Source organism: Lepidochelys kempii, chromosome 1, assembly GCF_965140285.1.
Source record: "Lepidochelys kempii isolate rLepKem1 chromosome 1, rLepKem1.hap1, whole genome shotgun sequence".
NCBI lineage: Eukaryota > Metazoa > Chordata > Testudines > Cheloniidae > Lepidochelys > Lepidochelys kempii.
The window spans coordinates 239969932-239984329 of NC_136380.1; the positions used below are offsets into that span (position 1 = coordinate 239969932).

Genomic DNA, 14398 nt, shown 5'->3' on the forward strand with positions numbered 1-14398 from the left:
TAACTGAGTATAAAACAAGGGTCTATGTTAGCCTCCTTGCTAATTACAAATCACTGTATAAATACGTAAGCGTAAGTATTCATGTCCAGTCTAAACACTAAAGGGTCAGTGGGGATCGGACAGCTGAAAAGGCCAGAGGGTCGTTTCCAAGCAGTTCTATGTTCTCTGGGACAAATCTTGGGAAGTGTGGAGCAGCCCCAGTCCCCTCTGAAGTCAGGATTTGACCACCACATTCTCATTCACTGATGACCAAAGTAAACATGTGACTGCAGTGGGATCTAACCTCACAGACTCTCCTCAGCATTCTGCCCTTTTATCCAGTAAATAACACAGGGAACATAAATGCAAACAAAGTCATATAAATTGAGACACCATCATTTACCATAATTCCACATGCTCGGTTCTCATAACCTTCTAAGCTAACACAGCACACAGCCTGCGAACATGTTGAAACAACTTATTGTGTGATCCTGCAGCTATTCTACTCCAGGCTGTGATCTTGTCAAATCTCAAACTACAGGGCTGGGGCTGGTTAATACTTGGATGGGTTGCCTCCAGGGAGAATCAATAGTGCTTCAAGAAGTAGTGAGGTTGATTCAGTAGGTGGCACTCTGACCTTTGAGTATGCACTGAACCAGTCCTTCCTGCATAATGCTAGTGGAGGTGCTGTCTTTTCCGATGGATTTTACACAAAATCGATATTCTCACTATCTGCAGTTATTAAAATATACCACCCCATTTTTCACAAGTGTAGTGGTACTAATTTGCATTCTGATCGAATTTCAAACCAGGTAATTATATTCTGCCTCCCTGAAATTCCCTTTGCAGTTTTAATTGTGTAGTATTTGCACAGAACAGCTGTTGCATTCTGCTTTAAAGATGGTTGGGTGAGTCTTATAATATAACCAACAGGGTGAATTTTTTTGCAGACTCAGGGCCACATCCTCAGCTGGTGTAAACTGAGGGAGCTGACATCTTCAGTGGAGCTACAGCTGTTTTCACCAGCTGAAGTTCTGGCCCTCAGTTCCCAATGCACATGCACAAGCTGAAGTCTACGTGCAGGAAACTCTGATTCATTTTCCTTCCACTGGGCATTGCACGTGTGCAAAGTGTACAGACACTTGAAATTTTGGGCCACAGTGTGCAATCCTTCATGGTGAAAAATTCTATATAACTTATTACTGGGGCTGGTCAAACCATTGAATTCCATTTCTACAGTGGGGAGGGGCTATAAAAGAGAGGGCATGGCATACCAACCCCCCCCCCACCCCTTCCTTCCAATGTCTCCAAGGAAGAGGGGATGATGGGCAGTGAGTGTGAATGTACAGAGTCCATCTCAAAGAACTTTAGTAACAGGTGAGTAATCTTCATTTCATCTTTGAGCAGCCTCCACACATTCCCACACTTGGGAGTTTGGCAAGTAGTGCTCCTCCCTTCAGACACTGGGATGAGAAGGCCTAGTTAAATAAATATTATAATATTGCTATACCAAATTATGCACGTGATCAGATGCCAGATCTAAGGAATAATAATATTTTGTGAAAGTATGCATTGAGCTCCAAGTGGCAGCTCTACAGATTTCTAATATGAGAATATGTCTGAGACAGGCCAAGGAAACAGCCTTCACTCTAGTTCAGTGACCTCTAAGCTCTTCTGGAAGAGGAACAGAAGAGGTATCAATACAGAGCCTAACCTACAGAGAAAGGCATTGGGATGTCATTGCCTGGCCTTCACTCTTTTTCCCATAAGAGACAAACAGTCTAGTTGATGGCTAATGCTCTCTCAGAATGCAAGGTGTGTAGTATTGTTTCCCCAGAAGGAAAGTGTGGCCTAAGGAAAAATACTAGCAAGTCCATGGACTGGTTAAGATGGAATTCTGTTGCCACTGTGGGGAAAAATTTTGAATGTGGATGAAGAACCACTTTATCTTTTTGAAAGCAAGCAGCTCATTCACTCTTCAAACAGATGTAATAGCAACAATAAAAGCTTTCTTAATAGAGAGATGAAACAGGGAACATTCTCTCATAGGAGGTTGTATGAGTTGAAAAAGAACAAGGTTTAGGTCCCATCTAGATGTTGGTTGTCTAACCAGAGGGTAGATGTTCATTAAATCCTTCAGGGATCTTTTTTTACCTTATCATAGCTAAATACAGTCTTTTGTTAGACTAAGCTATGATGAGCCAAGATGGCTGCAAGATATACTTTTTCAGAGGATATGGGGAATCCCAAGGATTTCAAGTGAAGTAAGTACTCAAATATGGATTGAATAGGAGCTGAAGCTGGGTTTATTATTAGTTAGCCACAAAAAGAACCTTTTTACATTTATGATCATAACACAAGTGAGTTGATTGTTTCCTGGTATTTAATAGACACTCTTGTACTTGTTCTGAATAAGACAGTTCTAGGTCTGTCAGAGTCGTATGGCCCATGCTGTCATGTGGAGAGAATCTGGACTTAGGTGCAAATCTGACCTCTCTGGAAGGCTGACTTCCAGTTCCTGTGAGGACCTTATGATGTTGACTCCATCATATGAGAGAGGAACACATCCCTGGGTACAGTCAGTTTCATGTATGGTATATAATGTTTTGCTGGCCAATGCTGTAGAGGCCTCATTTTTAGACGGGCATATGGAGTTATGTATGTAGTCGAAGTCATAAGGTCCATCAGGTTGAGAAAGAACATTACTATTTGACACACGTTCTCCTGCAGTACTTCTTTCTGTTCCTGTAAAGCTTTTTAATACCTTCTCTCTGGAAGAAAAGCTCTGCCTTTTTGTAAAGTAGAAGAGTGCATGGGTGGATTGGGGGAGGGGCATGTAAGGGCATTACCCCGCCCCCCGAACATATACCAAACTGTGGGAAGTGCCCCCCTAAGTGGTCACGGAGGAACGTTTGGTGGGATGGCCCAAGCCACATGGCATCATTACTTGCTCCCCCCGAATGTTCCTCTGTCCCTCTCCCACACCCCGCTGGGAGGCATGCCCCACATTTGAAAACTGCTGGTATACGTTCAGGGGGAGCAAACAGTGACACCAGGCTACTTGGGCCACCCCTGCACAGTGGGGCTCGGGAATGGAGCACCATTTCCACCACCTCGCTCACTCTTTATGTTCACTCTAATTTAAGTACCACTTGTGACGCTGCGCCCCATAAGGCTTTATGGAAATATGCTTATGAATGTATATATGACATAACTGGAATACGTTTTATGCTACATATGCCAAGAAACATATCTCTGTAAAGGTTATGATCTACTGAATCTATTCCTCCTATTTGTATGTATGTATCATTTTTGTACCCAAAGTTATGAATATGGGCTGTATACTTGTTTAATTTTAAATAACCTCAGTGAAGCAGTTGGTCAGCTTCCTGAGAAAAGACTATCCTCAGTAAGTGGCCAATCAAGAAGCCCTTAAGCCAACAATGAACTCGGAGACTCCAATCCACATCTGAGGTTTCCCAGGAATGTGGCTTGGCTGGTAAGGAACTCAGTCATGCATGGACATGTGACTTGCCCATGTGACTCCAAAACTCCATTTTGTAGCTGGATTCTACACAGCGGGAGGGAGGGGTGTCCACCCACACGAGAAAGTCTATTTAAACACCTGGGAAACCGCTCCATTATGTTTTCAGCTGACTCAAGAGATTGCCTCTCCACCCCAAAGTATACCTGAAAGAAACTGGGACAAAGGACAGTAACTACTGGGGGTGTGAGTGATTGCTGGACCCAGACTAGAAGGAGACTAGTCTGTAAAAGGAAGCTTACTGGAACACCTCTGAAGGTGAGGTTTTATCTGTATTCAGTTTTCTTACTGTATTAGACATAGATTTGCATGTTTTATTTTATTTTGCTTGGTAATTCACTTTGTTCTGTCTGTTACTACTTGGAACCACTTAAATCCTACTTTCTGTATTTAATAAAATCACTTTTTACTTATTATTTAACCCAGAGTATGTATTAATACCTGGGGGGGCAAACAGCTGTGCATATTTCTCTATCAGTGTTATAGAGGGCGAACAATTTATGAGTTTACCCTGTATACGCTTTATACAGCGTAAAATGGATTTATTTGGGGTTTGGACTCTACTGGGAGTTGGGCATCTGAGTGTCAGAGACAGGAACACCTCTTAAAACTGCTTTCAGTTAAGCTTGCTGCTTTTAGGGGAGATGGTTCGGACCTGGGTCTGGGTTTGCAGCAGGCTAACGGGTCTGGATCAAACCAGGCAGGGCACTGAAGTCCCAAGCTGCCAGGGAAAACAGACTTAGAAGTAGTCTCAACACATCAGTTGGCAGCCCCAAGGGGGTTTCTGTGATCCAACCCATCACACCACTAGCAATCAGTAAATCTGGAAGTGAGACCTATACCTACTATTAATAGTATTAAGGCCCATAGGTTGCAGTTGGGGGTGACCTCTGGTAAGCTGCTGGCATGTGTGTAGGATCTTTTATTGTTTTTAATATATTTTCTCTGCAGTGCTTTCACCTTAAGAATAAAAGAGCTTGCTTAGAAGGAGCTGTGTGGTAACATAGCTGTGGGCAACAAACTGGTCATAGCCCCTGGAGAGAAAGTAAAGAACAGACACTAGCCTTTTAGGCAGCCCAACTTATTGGAGATATCACAGTGTAGGCAGGGAACTGCGCAGCCGTAAAGATTCCCCCAGTCAGAACGACTGGGACATGGGTCTCCACCCAAAAAAGGTGACGGCTGGGAGCCAGAAGCCTAGAGTGGGTGCCCTTGAGGGAACACCAGGGGCAGAACAGAGGTGCAGTTGCCCTGAAACTGTGACAATCTTGATGACTTTCAAAGGCCAACACCTGTGAGGTGGAGTATTTATGCTCAATTGAATCTGATGTCTGCAGACTAATGACAAGCAGTTTAGGACTGTCTCCAGTCAAGCAGGCCAACCACTGTGCAAGGACTTTGCTGGGCATTTTAGCCCCTTTTGGGGAGAGGCGGGGCAGGTTGCAGCTCTGTTCTGCCAGTATTTACAGAGCCCTTCATTTCAGAGCTGGAAAGTTTTGCCACTAATGCTTCCTTCAATAGCATAGCTTTGATGCGATTCCAGTGCCCCTTTCTGGCCATCGGATGAAGGTGCTGCATATGGAGCAATAAGAAGGAAAAGGACCTTCCCTCAAACAACACATATATGTGTCCGAAACAGGGAAAGTGGCAGGGCGAGAAGTGCACCTCTTTACATCTGGTTTCCTTGTCTTCAGTTCTGACGTATCTGAACCAATGACCAGAGAACGAAGATCCTTAGTAAAGAAACTGAGGCACCATCCCTCCCACAGTCCCACCCTCTGAATGTTCGAAGCTGTGAGGAGAGAGGTAGGAGGGGGCCCAGGAGCACTCCAAAAGGCACTGCTAGTAGAAGGTTCCACCGAGCTAAGCTGCACTGTTGGCGCATCCCAAGAGCGGGAAAAGGCAGAGGCCGCTCGAAGAAGAACCTAACATTTTTGTTTGGTTGGTTTCTTACCTTTCCTGCATGTTAAGCAGAGGTTTGCAATGAGCTGATCAGACTGTAACTCAGGTCTTCTTCCAGAGAGATTACAGTTAATTCAGAACCCAGTCAATGAGTATGAGGAGTTCAAATCATACCTTCCAATGTGCATTACTTTGCATTTGTCCACACTGGATTTCATCTGCCATCATGCTGCCCGTTAGCCTCTCTCTGTTACTTGGCCATCGGACATTTTAGATTTTTGTTAAAATGTTTCAGTAGCTTGATATTTATTCCTTTCCCAGTCTTAGGCAACTTTGAAATGGGAACGGGAATAGGTTTTAGAAATGCAGCTGACTTGCTTCAGAGATACGGAATACCTAATTACGCTTTCTTCCTTCCTGTGTGCCACTGCTCAGAAAAGAGTGGATTTGTAAAAACCCTTTAAAAGCTACTGGCATTTTGCAGGGAAAAAAATGTGTTTGTTGTTAAAATCCACTGGAATGACATTAACAGCTGCTTCTTGTTTGAAGAATATTTTTAAACCGTTCACTCCCCAGGAAAATGAAAGATGCCATAATGTCTTTCATGATTTCACAGAGCAGGCAAGGGCCTGGTTTTAAAGGTCTGAAAGACCCCAACATAGTTAACTGCATGAAACTCAATTTATCCACCTCAGAAGGAAAAAGGTCTCAGTCAATCCTCCTGGAAGGTCCTATGGAGCCTGGGGCATCAGTGAGAAATTCCTGGAATATTATGCCAGCCCTGGGTAACCCATATGTAATGTCTCTGAGTGACTAGTTCACAGATGTTAAGCTCAGAAAGGATATTAGGTCATTTAGTCCATCTTCAGCTTGTGCAGAATGATTCCCTACCAAATATAGAATCATAGAATATCAGGGTTGGAAGGGACCCCAGAAGGTCATCTAGTCCAACCCCCTGCTCGAAGCAGGACCAATTCCCAGTTAAATCATCCCAGCCAGGGCTTTGTCAAGCCTGACCTTAAAAACCTCTAAGGAAGGAGATTCTACCATCTCCCTAGGTAACGCATTCCAGTGTTTCACCACCCTCTTAGTGAAAAAGTTTTTCCTAATATCCAATCTAAACCTCCCCCACTGCAACTTGAGACCATTACTCCTCGTTCTGTCATCTGCTACCATTGAGAACAGTCTAGAGCTATCCTCTTTGGAACCCCCTTTCAGGTATTTGAAAGCAGCTTTCAAATCCCCCCTCATTCTTCTCTTCTGCAGGCTAAACAATCCCAGCTCCCTCAGCCTCTCCTCATAAGTCATGTGTTCTAGACCCCTAATCATTTTTGTTGCCCTTCGCTGGACTCTCTCCAATTTATCCACATCCTTCTTGTAGTGTGGGGCCCAAAACTGGACACAGTACTCCAGATGAGGCCTCACCAATGTCGAATAGAGGGGAACGATCACGTCCCTCGATCTGCTCGCTATGCCCCTACTTATACATCCCAAAATGCCATTGGCCTTCCTGGCAACAAGGGCACACTGCTGACTCATATATATATATTCTTCAGTGATTTCAGTCCAGTTTTTAAAATATCTCAAGTGATGGAGCTTCCACAACTTCCTCGTGATAACTATTCTGAAGTCTTAGTGATGGCAAACATCTCCTGACAGCAAGCTCATATTTTCCTTTTCTTACCATTACTCTTAGCCTTACCCCCCCCCCCTCCTTGGAGCACTGTAAACATCAGTGTTCCACACATGCATTTTTAATGTGTGCAGTGACATGAATCAATAAAAAAAACCACACAGACATGCAAAGGGCCTTTGTTGAATTCCATGGACTCGGGCCAAATATTAGAATACGGCCTCAGTTTTGCTCACACAGTTTTGCATTCATAGAAATTTGCATGTGCAAATAATAGAATTTGTGCATGCAAACAGAATTTGCACACACATATCATGTAGTTAGACATTTAATTACCTAATGGACAAATGGAACCACCTGCCCAAAACCAAACATGAACATTTAGAGTTTAGGATGGGCCCCTTTGAAAATGGAGCCCCTTGGGATAAAATTCACCCAGGTGAAGAGGTCCCATACAAGGCCTTCAAACCATTTAAGGTCTATTTTCAGGGCTCACATAGGACTGGAGTCATGAACTGTCTAGAGGTGGGTCTTTTTCTGAACAAAGATGAATTTCACCTTAGGTATCTGTCCTTAGTTTCTGAGAAGTTAATATTAGTCTGTCTCTTGCATAGACAAGAACTTCCACTGTAAGTCTAAGTTTGATTAGAAAAACATATTTGCCAATGTGTGAGTTCTCTATTACTTATGAAGCAATGCATAATCCAGAAATAAAAGAACATAATATTTCATAAGACTATTTCCACTAAATCTTTTCTTGTCTTTTATCTCATCTTTTCATTGGTTAAAATAAAAAACAAAACACTAGGACTACAGCAATGATATGCATGTAACATCTGGGCTGCTGCTATCTTCTGGTAATTTAAACTGAAATGGAAAACACAGTGTGTCTTTCCCCACCCCCTGGAGAGTTACCATTGTAGCTTAGTGAACTCTAGGAGTCTGATTTCACACCAGTAAAGTGATACTGTCAAAATAAAAATCAGGAAGCCCTTCATCAATTTTACACAGTGTTTTCAGGTAAAATCCTCATTGGAGTCAGTGGCCCAAGTCCTAACGTGCTTACAAGTTTGAACTCAGGCAAAACTAAAGAGGCCAGATTGTTTCTAGCCTTTACACATATGGATGAGGCTCACTGGGAAGGGTGCAAACAATTATATGTAATCAGAATGAAGACCAAAGTAATACGCATTTCAAAGAGTTCAAAATTAACATTGGCATGCGTATTCCAGGTGTTTTGCCATTGTGTGTTAGTAATCATACAGCATGTTGAATTGCTGATTGGGCCCCCCTCCCCTCCATGGCTCCTCCAGCTGAAAGAATCCACCTTCATCCCCCTTACAAAGAGTATGGAAGAAATTTTACAAAAGACAAGAGAAATTGCAGCCTTAATTTACTATAGCAGGCATCAATAACTGGGGTGTTCATCATTTTTCCAGTCTAAGTACACATTAAACAGGCCTATGGGGACAGCTCCAGCGTAAATAAAAGAGTTTGTTTTTGTAGAAAACCTGTCTATTTTCTAGTGAAGTTCCCACAAAGCAAAATATATTAATTTTGCACATATATCAACGTAGGTGACAGTTTTCCTGGCTGCAGGAGCCAGCTGAGTGTGTGAACTCTCAAATGTTTTCTGTTCTGAACAAAATAGCTAAAATTAGAGAGGCTAAAAATGCTATATATTTTCCATGAAAAATTTCCAAAGAGAAAAAAATTACTTTATTTGATTTTTTTAACAGAATTTTCCATTTTCTTTTATTAAAAAAAAATACTATGATCCAAAACCCTCAAAATGCTTGGTTCTTGGTTTTTGTTTTTGGGGGGAGGGTTTTTGGGGGGGAGGGTGTGCTTTCCCCTCTTGATGTCCTCCCCCCCCCCCCCCCGCCCTTTGGAACAAGGGAGAAAAGCCTAATAGATGGGTGAGGGGGACAAATTACCATGATAGCACTGTAATCTATGCAACTCTGCGTGCTGTGTTTGCTTTTTTGTAAAAGAATGATTCACAGCTGGAACAACAGATTTAAACAGTGACAGAGAGAGAGAGAGAGAGAGGGAGGGACCCAAATTTGGAATGAGAAGCACAATTCATACTATGATATATTATAGAGATGATTTTGAACCAAAACCTCCAATCCTAACAAACCTGAATTTTTTGGGGTGGACAAAATCTGAACCTAGACATAGATCCATATTTTGCAAACGACCCAGGGGCCAAAATCCTCAGTTGGCGTAAATTGTCAGACATCGACAAACTACGATAGCTCTGGTGAAGTCAATGGATTTCTGACAACTCTGAGGATTTGCCGCCCCCATCTTTATAATGAGCCATCCCTCCCCCCACCCCCAAAATAGACCCAAGCTGAACAACTTTGGGATATTCAGCATCCAGATCTAGAGGAGACACATGCAGCTTGAACTGGTCTTTATAATATTATTGCACTCAGCTTAAATATATGTCAAATTTGGAGCCTCCAGGCATGATCCTGTGTCACTTAGTTTAATGATTGGCTCAGTCCCAAAGTGACTGGAGTGATCTTTTTTTAATATTCCGTTATTATCCTCAGGTAGTTTGGAATGAGCATTATTTCACTAGCTGCACATGATTACAATCTAACCGGATGCTCCCAGGAACTTGCAATGGGCAAACACTGTCAGTTTATTTAATAACTTTCAAAATGAAACAAAAATCTTGTCCAAATCATGTCTCCCCTGATTTAATTAAAACACACCACACATGCTGGAGCACTCTGTTAATCATTAACAACCTTAATTGAAGACAGGAGAGGATTCTTTGCTTTTCTTTCCTTCAAAAGCCTGCAGCCAATGGAAAACATTACACAAAAGAGCAGCCTGAGATGGTTTTGGTTAGAATGATCAATACATGATGGGCTTTTACTTATTAGTTTGTTGTTGGGGGGAGGTGGGGAGTTGTTTGCTTGGTTTAGGTTTTTTGTTGTATGTCTGTTTCCTGTAGTAATGTAGGATAACGAAGAGGAGCTGCTCTGCTCAACATTTACCTCCCCCATCCCAGGTTTTCTAACTAGGGCCTGGTGTTGAATCAATATGACATTTACTGAGTTTGACAGAAGTTGGATAGCTAAACCCAGGAAAAAATACCTTGGAAATTAGGGGTTAGTTTTACATTCAGTTCCACTCAAATCTATTTCAAAACATTGTATATGAGAACATCTCACCTGTCCCCAGTGCCCCCCACCGCCTCGCTTCTCCCAGCAATTCCCCCAGCATCCTGATCTCTGTCCTAGCTCTTGAACTCACTTACCAACTAAGCCCACCAGCCGTCCCAGTCCAGACCATTCGAACCTCACAAAGTTTTCTAGTAACCCCTGAACCTCACCTTCCCAGCCCACCAAATGCTTCCAGGTGATATTCATGGAAAATTAAACCGCACTAAAGGAATTAAACTTTCAGGGATATTCAAAAGAGGAGATAAAGTTCTTATTTTTTAAAGTTTTTCTCGTTTGCTTTCTCTGGAGTTCTCTCAATAGGCCTCAGCACAGGAGCTTCCAGTCTCATCAATACAGTGCTGTTATCCAATGGGATTTCCAAATTATGGGCAACAAAGGGTTAAAGTAATAGCTGAACACTTCCACAGGATTTGTCATACCAGATCAGAGCAGCACTCCATCAAGTCTGGGTTCCTGCCTCCAGCAGTGGCTTATGCCTGATCTTTCACAGAAAGAAAGAAAGAAAAAAAAACCCAAAACCATAATGCAGCTGGCTAATTGTGCAAGGCTCTATAAAAGAGGAAAAATTCCTTCCTGACCCCCACAGGCAATCAGCTGATCCCCTGTAGCATTTAAACAGTGTGACCTACACTGAAATATCCACACAAGCAGTCATTTTTCCTAAGGACATGCACACACAGGGTCACCAAAGATGAAAATTAAAATTATAATGGACATTCAGATGATGCACAGATATAGTGATCTGGGAGGTTACTTTAGCCCATTTATAAAGAGACAAATTTGTAACTGTAGGTATTTCTCTCTTTCTTCTGTTATTTGTTTAGGTTTCTCTATCCAGTTACTTGTACAGATTTCATCACTGTAGTACCTGAATTCCACTGTAATTCAGTAACAGCCAGGCAGGAAGAAGTCTTTGGAGTTTATTATTTGAGGCATGCTGGGGATAGGAATTGATTCTTGCTCTCCCACTGCCAGGGAGTTCAAATTCATGAGTGTCAGTGGGCAGGATCCTGGGCAAGAAGAGGGGAGGTGGCTGGAAGAACATGCGGCAATCTGTATTACCGTACATGATCGTGTTGTTCTTTGATGAGGTCTATTTTGCCTTCATTTTTAAGTGTCTTAAATGTTAAGGCACAAATGAAGAAGTTCATCAGTAATTGAAGCTCCCTTTGGGGACTGTTATACCTCCAAATAAGGTCATTTTTCTTTTCTTTCCGCTAATAGTCTTAGAGCAATTGAAAGCCATTTAGTTTGATCTAGCCAATCAGCAGCTGCCTGCGTTAAGGAGTCAGTTTTAGTATTGTGTAGCTGTCTAGCTAAGCTTAACTAAGCTAAGCTTATTAACCAATATGGTTAATAGTGGAAAACTCAATAAACCTCTTATGGCAAGCTAATGTCTAAAAACAGAATGGAAACATGGAGAATTATTACAATGAATCTGTCATAGCTTGCCAACATTTTGATGTGATGTCCTGTGATAAAACCTAGTTTCTTTTTCATGTTGAAACTCTTGGAAAGACCATTACAGACCCTGATAGGCTCAGTGCTATCTAAATGAAGGCCTCTAAAGCTTTTAAGAACTATAAAACTGATCAAGAATCTTTGGGATTCCTCAATGTATTAAAAAAGGGGAAAGGAAGCCAAGATATATAGTTCTGGTATGTTAATTAAAGCCTCCAAGATACCATGCAATGTACACAAGGTTAAAGTGACATAATCAAACACAAATACATTTTGGATCAGGGCTTAGCAGTCCTGTGTCTAGCATTTTGAATGGAAGTGATTCACACAATTATATTGTAAAAGCAGCAAAGAGTCCTGTGGCACATTATAGACTAACAGACGTATTAAAGCATAAGATTTCGTGGGTGAATACATGCATCCGACAAAGTGGGTATTCACCCGCAAAAGCTTATGCTCCAATACGTCTGTTAGTCTATAATGTGCCACATGACTCTGCCACTTTTACAGATCCAGACTAACACGGCTACCCCTCTGCTACAATTATATTGGACTCTCCTTTCAACCCTACATTGCCTTGCACAGCACAGACAGGTGCAGAGAGGCTCTGTGGAGCCTACTTGGTGTGCCCAGAGGCACTGCACCTGGAGAAGACAATGCATAACATGTTCCCCCACTTCCCCAAGGCTCCGGCAGGCTCCGGGGATGATTTAAAGGGCCCGGGGCGGTAGTGGCGGCAGGAGCCCCATCCCCGGAGCCCTGCTGCCGGAGCCCTGGGGAAGCGGCAGCGGGGCTCTGGGGAGAATTTAAAGGGCCCAGGGCTCAGCCGCCACTACTGCCCAGGGCCCTTTAAACCGCTGCTAGAGGCCCCGGCTGCCGCTGTTATCCTGGGGAGGGGGAAGGAGGCACTTGTCGGTACAGGGTGGGCAGGGGCTGGCTCTGAACTCCCCCAGCGCCGCCCCTTCTGCCCGAGGCCTCGCCCCTTCTGGGGGCCAGAGTTGGCCCCAGCCCTGCCCCATACTGGTAAGTCCCAAGACTTACTTTCACCCCTGCCAGTGGACCTCACACCCAAGGAGAAATAAGAGACAGTGTGTGGATGGAGAGTGGGATAGACTGGCCAGGCTCCTGATCCTGGGTCCTGCGTCAGTGCAGAGCAGAAAATGAGTTACCCCTGCTCGTAGGAAGAGCAACTGCCGTTACGTACCTGAGGGTGTAGCATTTCCAGCAGCTTAGAAATCTGATTCTGCATCATTAAAGTCAATAGGAGTTTTGCCATTGACTTAATGGGCACAGGTTCAGGTGCTAAGTGAGTAACTTTCCCTGCCCAGTCCCATACCAACACTGCAGACCCCCGCTCCGCTCGTAAAAACCCATAAGAAGGATCATTTTCTCTATTCAGTTCTACAGGTTTTAAGAAAAATGCCTATAGAACTTTAGCCATTTCATCATATTAATTACCATAAGACATTAGCCATAAGGGAAAGCCTTCTTCAAAACCCACCTTTGGCCGCAGCCCTCTAATTCACTCCTTTTAAAACATACATTTTTTCAGAAGAACCCAAGGGTGCTGGAATTAAGGGTGCTGGGAGTGCAACAGCGCCCCCTGTCTTGAAGTAGTAATAACAGCCAAATACATGGTTTCCACCATATACAGAGTTCACAGTTTTGTTCAGTGGTTTTCAGCACCCCCACTATAAAAACTGCTCCAACAGCCCTGAAAAAAGCCCTTAGGAATTGTAGCTCCCGAGTAACCCAGTAATATTATTCTGTGTTTTTCTTCCTCCATTCTTGCTTGCAAGGAAAAATAAAAGGAGTACTTGTGGCACCTGAGAGACTAACCAATTTATTTGAGCATGAGCTTTCGTGAGCTACAGCTCACTTCATCGGATGCATACCGTGGAAACTGCAGCAGACTTTATATACACACAGAGATCATGAAACAATACCTCCTCCCACCCCACTGTCCTGCTGTTTCCATGGTATGCATCCGATGAAGTGAGCTGTAGCTCACGAAAGCTCCTGCTCATACCAGCAGGACAGTGGGGTGGGAGGAGGTATTGTTTCATGATCTCTGTGTGTATATAAAGTCTGCTGCAGTTTCCACGGTATGCATCCGATGAAGTGAGCTGTAGCTCACGAAAGCTCATGCTCAAATAAATTGGTTAGTCTCTAAGGTGCCACAAGTACTCCTCTTATTTTTGCGAATACAGACTAACACGGCTGTTACTCTGAAAGGAAAAATAAGTATGTCAGTCCCAGGGCCTGGGGATTTTTTTTATACTTACATTTTTTTATCATTGAAAAAAATCAAAATGGGGAACATTTTTGGAACAGCATAAGCTGAACACTACTATTATAATTTTTATTCTCCACAAACTTCCCAGAACATTTTAACCAATGATGAGTTACCACAGGGTGTAATTTCAGGAGGGCTAATTTCTTAGGGGGAAAGCTAGGGAAGGTTGAAAATCAGACTTAGATTGGGAAGATAGCTTCATCCATAAATGTCAAGCAGTGACTCAGCTCCATATGACAAGGTCTAAGAGGTTAAATGAATCTCAGATTGCAGAAAATGTAATAAGTACAGTGCTTTATATATATAAAAAAGCCTCTCCATTTAATCCAAATGAGAGATTAAGGCAATGATCCTTGGATGAAGTGGGTCTGGCTCGG

At 43.0% G+C, this 14398-nt stretch overlaps 1 protein-coding gene across 13 annotated transcripts in view; it reads right to left on the reverse strand.

The window, feature by feature from the left end:
- Positions 1–14398, reverse strand: part of CALD1 (caldesmon 1) — a 236498-nt gene that overhangs the window by 65869 nt on the left and 156231 nt on the right. The gene's annotated exons all lie outside the window — the stretch shown is intronic.